Source organism: Girardinichthys multiradiatus, chromosome 14 (genome assembly GCF_021462225.1).
Source record: "Girardinichthys multiradiatus isolate DD_20200921_A chromosome 14, DD_fGirMul_XY1, whole genome shotgun sequence".
Lineage (NCBI taxonomy): Eukaryota > Metazoa > Chordata > Actinopteri > Cyprinodontiformes > Goodeidae > Girardinichthys > Girardinichthys multiradiatus.
In genome coordinates, this window is record NC_061807.1 from 29,865,460 (window position 1) to 29,877,780 (window position 12,321).

The following is a 12,321-nucleotide window of genomic DNA, read 5'->3' on the forward strand; positions in this document are numbered from 1 at the left end:
AAAGATCGGGAAATTGTGTGCTATATAACTGTTGTTACGTCCCCTGGCTTGGTCTAGGGGATATAAGGGACTAACATGAATTCTGACAATGAAAAGAAGAGTCAAGATGGCATTTAAGTTGATTATTTTCTGCCATTTTAAGTAGTTGCATGTCAGACTGATAAAAACTTCAGGTAGAGCTCAGGCCAACATAACAAACAAAACAACCCTGAAGGAAAAATAAAAGAAACTTACCTAACTCCCATAAAAGCAAAAATACACAGACCTACAAAATAACCTTCCTAACAAACACATAAACAGGAGAAAACTGGAATTAAACAAACAGGCAGCTCTCCCCTACCAAACAGTCTGACCCAATTATACAGAAAGGCATTCAAGCCTACACAGAAAAACCGGGTGTATGGCAGACAAATGGACAAAAGGCTCTGAAATGCAACTTCACAGCCATTAAATAGCATGCAGATGATTGCTGGTTGGATGGAGGCTGAGGAAGCAACAACCAATCTTGGAGGAGGTGGAGCCTACAACAGTGCAAGACATTACATCAACTGTATGAAAACAAAAACATCCCCACTGGGGGTTGTAACACTGTGAAGCTAATAGTTGTGACTATCAGATTTGTTGTAAATGTCCAAGCACGGTATTTCCCCAGAGGCCACAATTGTTCACTAGCTTCATCTCTTTCTGAACTGAAATGGCAGTTGTTGGAGACACTTAGGAAATTGTGTGCTAAAACTGTTTTTAAAACCCTTTGACTGACTTCAAGTTTATCGAACATACAGAGTAAAATAAAGTAAAACTTACCCAAAATCAAGTGCTTGATTACGAATTATTGGTGCCCATGAAAACAAAAAGCCTTTTCTCTGTAACATTTAGAATGTTTAAAGATAGAGATATAAGCCCCTTTCACAAAACACTTCAAGGCAGGATCAAGGCGCCTCTTTGCAATCTGTGTGTTGTGAAAAGACCAATGAGGCGGGGGCGGGGGGGTTAAAGTCAGCCCGCCTCTGTTTCGCCCCTGACTTGCCAAGCGAGGTAGTGACAGCCCCAAATCAGTTGACTAGAATAAGGGCTTTATAACTGGCTTTGCGGATTAAGGGAGTGTAAACAAGACTTAAAAACCACTTCTGAAAAGATGAGTAAGAAAGAGAAATACATTATTTAAAGTTTAAGCATTTGCTTGGCCACTATCAAGACCTATACACTGAATTAATCCGCTTTAGCTGTTCGGAAAAGGATGATATTGTCATTATTGTCGCTTGATGGAAGGAGCCAAGCACAAATGTGAGTGACAATGGAGAACTTAAATTATAAAACAAGAAGACTAACAAAAGTAGTGGCACAACTGGAGAGGAGAACTAGAAACAAGGACATAACTTGAAACCTAATCACAAGGAAAAATTTAATAAAAAAAAAATATGGCAAGAACAGTAAGATATAAATTAACAAGAAAAAGGTGAGAAAAACAAAACCCAAGGAACAGAGCAGATATAGGGAAACTAAAAAAACACTGATTATATGTATGTGTAGTCCTGATGTAAATGCCACACTACACCTACTGTCGCCCTGCACTGCTGACGTCATTTCTGAAAGCTCACTGCAGGATGTCACCGTCTCCGCTTGAGATATACAGCATGAATGGCCAGAGGCACTCAGACATGTCTAGTCGACAGAAATGTTTTGTGAAGGAAGTTATAGTCCCAGGCACAAGTAGAAACCGGAAACAGTGGTATCTGATTTTCTTAAAAAATGTTTTTTGGCAGTGTTATTAAAAGAAATGTTAAATACTAGGTGTAAATAACCATAAGCTTATTTGGGACAGCAAATTAGAAAGTGTTCCATCTATTTGTTTGAAGTTTCAGAATGAGGTCTTTGACTTCCTGTTTTTGAGCTGCATGCTTTTATTTTGAACTTACACTTCCTGTGTGACGTAGTTGTACGGAAGGTAGCATGTGTTCCACAAGTACGGCATAAGTTTTACACGGAGCTACGGTGAATATTATTTTATACTGGCAGCCCTCCGAAGACGCAAAAGGTGCGTTGATTTAAGCATTTAAAATTCATGAGTAGTTGTCTGGTGAGATGTTTGCATAAACTGAAGACAGCATGTAAAATGGAATGATGTAAACTTAGTTAGACATATCTATATGTGTTGCAGCTCTTAGGGTGGTGATATGGTGATTATCAGAATGGAACAATGTTTAAAAGGAATAAAATCTCATAAAACCATCAGTAAAGTCTCATCCTTGTTCGAGGTGGCATGCTACACTAGGTGTTTAAAGGGAACAATCAAAAAGCAAAAAAAAGCAAAGATTTAACACATGCTTGATGTTTATTTAAGCATAAAGAAAAAAATACTTGTGTTCATGATGTAATGTAGCTGTCAAGTTGTGTTCAAAATGCAAGAGAGAACATGATACAGAAAGTAAAATGAATAAACACTTCAAACAATGCTTTATTGGGGCCTGCAATGCAATGCATGCAGGCACCTATTGTTATTAATTCTGCACCAGCAAAGAAGGTATAGGACCAAACTTTGCAATAAAGTATATTGCTGGGCCAGATGCAATTCCCAGGTTACATCTCTGTTATTTGGGGAGTTTTCTTTTTATTAGGCGTACTTGTATTTTGGTTGAATCTACATCTTTTTTCGGATCTCTGCCTTATGCTTGTTTTTTTATTACTTTGTTATTGATGCAGTTCATTCCAGACACCTGTCTGCTAATATTTTGCTTTCACCTTCGTGTGGCTTTTTGGACTTTGCAACCACTGCAAACAAATACACAGCATCGTTCAACCAGACATCTTTCTGTACTGTATTGTACATTTTTCCACACTGCCCAACCAGCGTGATGTAATCAGAATTCATCTAAAATGGCTGTTTTCAGAGATCCGCCCAATTATTCCTTTTGAAATATGGCTCCATAGTAAGAGACTTGTTCACAATGAAAACCCAGCATTTTTTGTACCCTTGGGAGGGAATAATTTTAATTATGGCTTTAATTAAATCACAACATTTCCCCCGGAGCTGTTTGACTGACAGGGATCGTTTTAACAGAGGACCCCCCCCAACTCGCTGCCACCTCCACCCTTATTCTTAAATGTATATAGCCCGTGCAGTACAATGTCATCCTCTAATTGGCAATTTACCACCCGCTCAATAGCTGTGCTTGCTTTCTTGGTGTGTGTGCAGGTATTTGCAGCAGTGTTTTTCAACATCCAGATTAATTTCTTAAAAGCCTGCCTTTAAAGAAAAGTGTAGGGGTTTGCAAACAAAAGGATCTGATTTAAAGGTGGAAAGTGTTCGAATCAGGGTATTGTGAAAGGATGACTTAAGAGAGGGTTGCTGAATGAAGGAAAAATGAGACAGAGACAAGAAAGCAGAGCAGCAACCAGCATTAAACTCGAGTGACATTTTTTCTGCATTGCCACTTCTAATCTCTTTCTTTCCATTGTTTTTTTCCATGAACCTGATTATCTGCCATTCACAGATCTATTTTTTTATAGACGCTTTCCCATCATCACACACTTGTAACGATATAGTGAACGCTGCTCTGTAACGGTTTTTATTTTACTTGCAAACGCTTGATGACAGGGAAAACAAAAATAATTAGTTTTCTGGAGTTTTAGAGATGCTGAATTGCTGTGGTATTGCCTTTTTATGACTTTTCACAGAAAATAGATATAGAAATGTGAAGTAATTCTAAAGATATAACCTGAAAAGACAGCAAGATTTGGGGTGTGCAGATTCAACCTCTATCCTTATGCTATGCACTACCAATTCAATGCAGTTCATCTATATAGGGCCAATTCACAACACATATTGTCTTACGGCACTTCACAAAGTAAAACGTATGTTCCCTCGAATCATTCAGACAGATTACAGGTCAAGCACATTCAATTCAATTCAGGCATGCCACAAAGGGTCCCACTGATGGTCATTGTTATACTAAAAACCACAAGGATTGGGATACCTCCCTCTGTCAGACTGATTATAACCATTGGAAAAGAGAAGGGGTCATACAGGTAGCAGAAATGGAGGGTGTGTTTGCACCTCAACCATAACTGAGCTGGTTTAGGGTAAACCTGACTCCCCCTTACTCCAACCAACAGGGAGGGAGGAAGGCTCCCACCCTGATAACCTAAGCCACTCTAACTATAAGTTTTATCAAAAAAGAAAGTTTTAAGCCTAGCCTTAAAAGTAGACGGGGTGTCTGCCTCACGGAACAAAACTGGGAGCTGGTTCCACAGGAGAGGAGCCTGATAACTAAAGGATCTGCCTCCCATTCTACTTCTAGAGACTCTAGGAACCACCAGTAAACCTGCAGTCTGAGAACGAAGTGCTCTGTTAGGAACATATGGAACAATCAGATCTCTGATGTATGATGGAGGTAGATCATTAAGGGCTTTATATGTAAGGAGGATAATTTTAAATTCTATTCTGGATTTGACAGGGAGCCAATGAAGGGAAGCTAAAATAGGAGAAATATGATCTCTCTTTTTTGTTATGGTTTGTGAGATATAGGACCCCAGAATGCAGACCAGATGATGGTAAGTGCAAAAGATTTAATAACAAACAACTCACTCACTACAGGAGGCAGGAACAAAACTAACGGGCAGGCAAGACAGGCATGGCATGATCAAAAAAACAAGACTTGATTTGAGAATGTTTCCGCGACGACTAACTGAGCAGGTGTGTATATATGGAGTGAAAACCAGGTGGAGCAAGGAGACAGATTAACTTTGAGCAGGTGAACCGAATAAACTTAATTGACAGACAGAACAAAACGTGGCTGCGACAAAAACAGAGACTCTTGAACACAAACTAACAGAAACTGGAAAAAACATGAAGCAAAAGCATAACCAGATCCGAAAACCAAACTTGACAAAACATGAACAAGACGACAAAGCTAAAGCATGACCAGGAAAATAACAGAAGCATGGTTCACCAGCTCTTCCGGGTGGAGCCCAAGGCGTTCCCAGGCCAGCCGAGAGACATAGTCCCTCCAGCGTGTCCTGGGCCGTCCCCTGGGCATCCTCCCGGTGGGACGTGCCCGAGGAAGGCATCCAGGAGGCATCCAGTATAGATGCCCGAGCCACCTCAAAAGGCTCCTCTCGATGTGGAGGAGCTGTGGCTCTACTCCGAGCCCCTCCCAGAAGGCCGAGCTCCTCACCCTATCTCTAAGGGAGTGCCCGGCCACCCTACGGAGGAAGCTCATTTCAGCCGCTTGTATCCGGGATCTCGTTCTTTCGGTCATGACCCAAAGTTCATGGCCATAGGTGAGGGTAGGAACGTAGACCGACCGGTAAATTGAGAGCTTTGCTTTTCGGCTCAGCTTTCTCTTCACCACAACGGACCGGCACAGTGCCCTCATTACTACGGCAGCCGCACCGATCCGTCTGTCGATCTCCAGCTCCATTTTTCCCCCGCTCGTGAACAAGACCCCGAGATACTTAAACTCCTCCACTTGAGGCAGGAACTCCCCTCCAACCTGAAGAGGACAAGCCACCCTTTTCCGGTCAAGTACCATGGCCTCGGACTTGGAGGAGCTGATCTTCATCCCAGCCGCTTCACACTCGGCTGCGAACCGCCACTGCGCATGCTGTAGGTCTTGGCTAGAGGGGGCCAGCAGGACTACGTCATCTGCAAAAAGAAGAGACGAAATCCACTGGTACCCAAATCAGACCCCCTCCGGCCCTTGGCTGCATCTAGAAATTCTGTCCATAAAAGTTATGAACAGGACCGGTAACAAAGGGCAACACAAAGAGTCCAACATGCACCACGAACAGGTCCGACTTAGTGGCAATGCGGACCAAACTCCTGCTCGGGACCGGATGGCCCCTAATAAAGGGCCCCCCATTCCATACTCCTGGAGCACCCCCCACAGGGCATCACGAGGGACACAGTTGAATGCCTTCTCCAGGTCCACAAAACACATGTGAACTGGTTGGGTAGAGGGTATAGAGCTGGTCCAGTGTTCCACGGCCGGGACGAAAACCACACTGCTCCTCCTGAAGCCGAGGTTCGACTATCGGTCGGACTCTCCTCTCCAATACCCTGGCGTAGGCCTTACCAGGGAGGCTGAGGAGTTTGATCCCCCTGTAGTTGGAACACACCCTCCGGTCCCCCTCTTATGAAGGGGGACCACCACCACAATCTGCCAGTCCAGATGCACTGTCCCCGACCGCCACGCAATGTTGAAGAGGCGTGTCAACCACGACAGCCCAACAACATCCAGAGATTTGAGGTACTCAGGGCGGATCTCATCCACCCCCGAAGCCTTGCCACCGGGGAGCTTTTTAACCACTTCGGTGACTTCAGCCTGGGTGATGAAAGAGTCCAACCCCGAGTCCCCAGCCTCTGTTTCCACCACGGAATGCGTGATGGCAGGATTGAGGAGATCCTCAAAGTACTCCTTCCACCACCTGATAATGTCCTCAGTCGAGGTCAGCAGCCTCTCACCCCCACTATAAACAGTGTTGGCGAAGCACTGCTTCCCCCTCCTGAGGCGCCGGACGGTTTGCCATCGAGGCCAACCAGTAGTCCTTCTCCATGGCCTCAACGAACTCCTCCCAGGGCCGAGTTTTTGCCTTTGCCACAGCCCGGGCCGCAGCACGCTTGGCCCCACAGTACCCGTCAGCCGCCTCAGGAGTCCCACAAGCCAACCACAGCCTATAGGACTCCTTCTTCAGCTTGACAGCATCCCTTACTGCCGGTGTCCACCACCGGGTTCTGGGATTGCCGGTTCAAGGAACATGCATTCCAAACTAATTTTAGTTATCAAACAATGCAATCAAGTTCAGTTTTATTCAAGTAGGTTAAAGCATTTTCTATAACAAGGCTAGCAATAGGAGTGTCCCACTTTGTCTGGCTTTGTCTGCGGACAAAGTGGTATCACAATGAAATGGAGAATACAGGTCCTTCTCAAAATATTAGCATATTGTGATAAAGTTCATTATTTTCCATAATGTAATGATGAAAATTTAACATTCATATATTTTAGATTCATTGCACACTAACTGAAATATTTCAGGTCTTTTATTGTCTTAATACGGATGATTTTGGCATACAGCTCATGAAAACACAAAATTCCTATCTCACAAAATTAGCATATCATTAAAAGGGTCTCTAAACAAGCTATGAACCTAATCATCTGAATCAACGAGTTAACTCTAAACACCTGCAAAAGATTCCTGAGGCCTTTAAAACTCCCAGCCTGGTTCATCACTCAAAACCCCAATCATGGGTAAGACTGCCGACCTGACTGCTGTCCAGAAGGCCACTATTGACACCCTCAAGCAAGAGGGTAAGACACAGAAAGAAATTTCTGAACGAATAGGCTGTTCCCAGAGTGCTGTATCAAGGCACCTCAGTGGGAAGTCTGTGGGAAGGAAAAAGTGTGGCAGAAAACGCTGCACAACGAGAAGAGGTGACCGGACCCTGAGAAAGATTGTGGAGAAGGGCCGATTCCAGACCTTGGGGGACCTGCGGAAGCAGTGGACTGAGTCTGGAGTAGAAACATCCAGAGCCACCGTGCACAGGCGTGTGCAGGAAATGGGCTACAGGTGCCGCATTCCCCAGACCTGGGCTACAGAGAAGCAGCACTGGACTGTTGCTCAGTGGTCCAAAGTACTTTTTTCGGATGAAAGCAAATTCTGCATGTTATTCGGAAATCAAGGTGCCAGAGTCTGGAGGAAGACTGGGGAGAAGGAAATGCCAAAATGCCAGAAGTCCAGTGTCAAGTACCCACAGTCAGTGATGGTCTGGGGTGCCATGTCAGCTGCTGGTGTTGGTCCACTGTGTTTTATCAAGGGCAGGGTCAATGCAGCTAGCTATCAGGAGATTTTGGAGCACTTCATGCTTCCATCTGCTGAAAAGCTTTATGGAGATGAAGATTTCATTTTTCAGCACGACCTGGCACCTGCTCACAGTGCCAAAACCATTGGTAGATGGTTTACTGACCATGGTATCACTGTGCTCAATTGGCCTGCCAACTCTCCTGACCTGAACCCCATAGAGAATCTGTGGGATATTGTGAAGAGAACGTTGAGAGACTCAAGACCCAACACTCTGGATGAGCTAAAGGCAGCTATCAAAGCATCCTGGGCCTCCATAAGACCTCAGCAGTGCCACAGGCTGATTGCCTCCATGCCACGCCGCATTGAAGCAGTCATTTCTGCAAAAGGATTCCCGACCAAGTATTGAGTGCATAACTGTATATGATTATTTGAAGGTTGACGTTTTTTGTATTAAAAACACTTTTCTTTTATTGGTCGGATGAAATATGCTAATTTTGTGAGATAGGAATTTTGGGTTTTCATGAGCTGTATGTCAAAATCATCCGTATTAAGACAATAAAAGACCTGAAATATTTCAGTTAGTGTGCAATGAATCTAAAATATATGAATGTTAAATTTTCATCATTACATTATAGAAAATAATGAACTTTATCACAATATGCTAATTTTTTGAGAAGGACCTGTATTTTTAGGGGCACACTTTATTTGAAACTGTAAAATTTGCTCTGGCAAATACACAAAGATGTAAGGTATTTTCTCTATAAAAACATTTTCATTTATGCAGCAACCATTGCATATATATATATACAGTACAGACCAAACGTTTGGACACACCTTCTCATTCAAAGAGTTGTCTTTATTTTCATGACTATGAATATTGTATCTTCACACTGAAGGCATCAAAACTATGAATTAACACGTGGAATTATATACTGAACAAAAAAGTGTGAAACAACTGAAAATATGTCTTATATTCTATCTTCAAAGTAGCCACCTTTTGCTTTGATTACTGCTCCGCACACTCTTGCATTCTGTTGATGAGCTTCAAGAGGTAGTCACCTGAAATGGTTTTCCAACAGTCTTGAAGGAGTTCCCAGAGATGCTTAGCATTTGTTGGCCATTTTTCCTTCACTCTGCGGTCCAGCTCACCCCAAACCATCTCGATTGGGTTCATGTCCGGTGACTGTGGAGGCCAGGTCATCTGGTGCAACACCCCATCACTCTCCTTCTTTTTCAAATAGCCCTTACACAGCCTGGAGGTGTGTTTGGGGTCATTGTTCTGTTGAAAAATAAATGATGGTCCAACTAAACGCAAACCGGATAGAATATGCCGCTGCAAGATGCTGTGGTAGCCATGCTGGTTCAGTATGCCATCAATTTTGAATAAATCCCCAACAGTGTCACCAGCAAAGCACCCCCACACCATCACACCTCCTCCTCCATGCTTCACGGTGGGAACCAGGCATGTAGAGTCCATCCATTCACCTCTTCTGTGCCACACAAAGACACGGTGGTTGAAACCAAAGATCTCAAACTTGGACTTATCAGACCAAAGCACAGATTTCCACTGGTCTAATGTCCATTCCTTGTGTTCTTTAGCCCAAACAAGTCTCTTCTGCTTGTTGCCTGACCTCAGCAGTGGTTTCCTAGCAGCTACAGGGGTTGGACAATGAAACTGAAACACCTGGTGTTAGACCACAATAATTTATTAGTATGGTGTAGGGCCTCATTTTGCGGCCAATACACTGTCAATTCGTCTTGGGAATGACATATACAAGTCCTGCACAGTGGTCAGAGGGATTTTAAGCCATTCTACTTGCAGGATAGTGGCCGGGTCACTACGTGATACTGGTGGAGGAAAACGTTTCTTGACCCGCTCCTCCAAAACACCCCAAAGTGGCTCAATAATATTTAGATCTGGTGACTGTGCAGGCCATGGGAGATGTTCAACTTCACTTTCATGTTCATCAAACCAATCTTTCACCAGTCTTGCTGTGTGTATTGGTGCATTGTCATCCTGATACACGGCACTGCCTTCAGGATACAATGTTTGAACCATTGGCTGCACATGGTCCTCAAGAATGGTTCGGTAGTCCTTGGCAGTAACGCGCCCATCTAGCACAAGTATTGGGGATGCCATGATATGGCATCCCAAACCATCACTGATCCACCCCCATGCTTCACTCTGGGCATGCAACAGTCTGGGTGGTACGCTTCTTTGGAGCGTCTCCACACCGTAACTCTCTCGGATGTGGAGAAAACAGTAAAGGTGGACTCATCAGAGAACAATACATGTTTCACATTGTCCACAGCCCAAGATTTGCGCTCCTTGCACCATTGAAACCGACGTTTGGCATTGGCATGAGTGACCAAAGGTTTGGCTATAGCAGCCCGGCCGTGTATATTGACCCTGTGGAGCTCCGGACGGACAGTTCTGGTGGAAACAGGAGAGTTGAGGTGCACATTTAATTCTGCCGTGATTTGAGCAGCCGTGGTTTTATGTTTTATGGATATAATCCGGGTTAGCACCCGAACATCCCTTTCAGACAGCTTCCTCTTGCGTCCACAGTTGATCCTGTTGGATGTGGTTCATCCTTCATAGTGGTATGCTGACATTACCCTGGATACCGTGGCTCTTGATACATCACAAAGACTTGCTGTCTTGGTCACAGATGCGCCAGCAAGACATGCACCAACAATTTGTCCTCTTTTGAACACTGGTATGTCACCCATAATGTTGTGTGCATTTCAATATTTTGAGCAAAACTGTGCTCTTACCCTGCTAATTGAACCTTCACACTCTGCTCTTACTGGTGCAATGTGCAATCAATGAAGACTGGCTACCAGGCTGGTCCAATTTAGCCATGAAACCTCCCACACTAAAATGACAGGTGTTTCGGTTTCATTGTCCAACCCCACGAAGGCCTGATTCACACAGTCTCCTCTTAACAGTTGTTCTAGAGATGTGTCTGCTGCTAGAACTCTGTGTGGCATTGACCTGTTCTCTAATCTGAGCTGCTGTTAACCTGCAATTTCTAAGGCTGGTGACTCGGATGAACTTATTGTCTGCAGCAGAGGTGACTCTTGGTCTTCCTTTCCTGTGGCGGTCCTCATGTGAGCCAGTTTCTTTGTAGCACTTGATGGTTTTTGCGACTGCACTTGGGGACACTTTCAAAGTTTTCCCAATTGTTCGGACTGACTGACCTTCATTTCTTAAAGTAATAATGGCCACTCGTTTTTCTTTACTTAGGTGCTTTTTTCTTGCTATAATACAAATTCTAACAGTCTATTTAGTAGGACTATCAACTGTGTACTGTATCCACCCCCTGCACAACACAACTGATGGTCCCAACCTCATTTATAAGGCTTGAAATCCCACTTATTAACCTGACAGGGCACACCTGTGAAGTGAAAACCATTTCAGGTGACTACCTCTTGAAGCTCATCAACAGAATGCCAAGAGTGTGTGGAGCTGTAATCAAAGCAAAAGGTGGCTACTTTGAAGAACCTAGAATATAAGACATATTTTCAGTTGTTTCACTTTTTTGTTCGGTATATAATTCCGCATGTGTTAATTCATAGTTTTGATGCCTTCAGTGTGAAGCTCATATTCATAGTCATGAAAATAAAGAAAACTCTTTGAATGAGAAGGTGTGTCCAAACCTTTGGTCTGTACTGTATATATATTTATATATATATAGACATATATAGACATATATACTTATATGTCTATTTGGCATAACAACTAGCTACTTTTTATATTTAGGCATATTGAGGTTATGTCAGTTTGGATGAAAGGAAACATAATTAACATTATGTTGGCTTTTTTAAGGGACTACCCATTTCCTAGTATAACATTTCAGATTCTACCCCTTGCGAAATTGATTTATGGGTTAAAGGGCAGGAGTAGCACTAAGACGTGTGATTCGCCCTAATTCAAATAATACAAGTCTTGGCCCACTTTTAAGTAATAAGGGGGAATCAAATTTGCTAGTCTGTAATTTCAACTCCCATAATTTGAGCGTTTCCTTGACATTTTTTAATTAAATGCTCAAAAGATTTCTTAAAAGAGGAACTACAACCCCTCCTTGAACCGCCTCCTTAACGTGGTGGTGGGGTTTGAGTGCTCGAATGATCCTAGAGGCTATGTTGTCTGGAGCTTAAATTGCCCTGGTAGGGTCTCCCATGGCAAACAGGCTCTGGGTGACGGGTCAGACAAAGAGTGGTTCAAGACGCCTTTATGAGGACTACTAAATTAAGGCGCCTGACTTTGCCCGGTACGGCGGAGCCGGGTTCCCACCCTGGAGCCAGGCCAGGATGGGACCCAGAGGATTGGGCAGCGGACGAAGGTGGAGACCTCGGCGACCTGATCTCCAAATACTTAGTATGGCTCTAGGGACGTAGAGTTTCACCTCACTGGTGGGAAAGGAGTCTGCGATTGTGCGGGAGGTCGAGAGATACCAGCTAGAAATAGTCAGGCTCACCTCCACACACAGTGCGTGCTCTGGAACCCAGCTCCTT

The 12,321-nt window shown here is 43.8% G+C and overlaps 1 long non-coding RNA gene across 1 annotated transcript in view; it reads left to right on the plus strand.

Annotated features, from left to right (window-relative positions):
* The first annotated feature begins 1,939 nt into the window (after nucleotides 1–1,939).
* Nucleotides 1,940–12,321, plus strand: part of LOC124881262 — a 38,319-nt gene continuing 27,937 nt past the window's right edge. The window contains exon 1 of the long non-coding RNA XR_007041594.1: nucleotides 1,940–2,035. This is a non-coding gene — a long non-coding RNA (uncharacterized LOC124881262). The remainder of the gene's footprint in view (nucleotides 2,036–12,321) is intronic.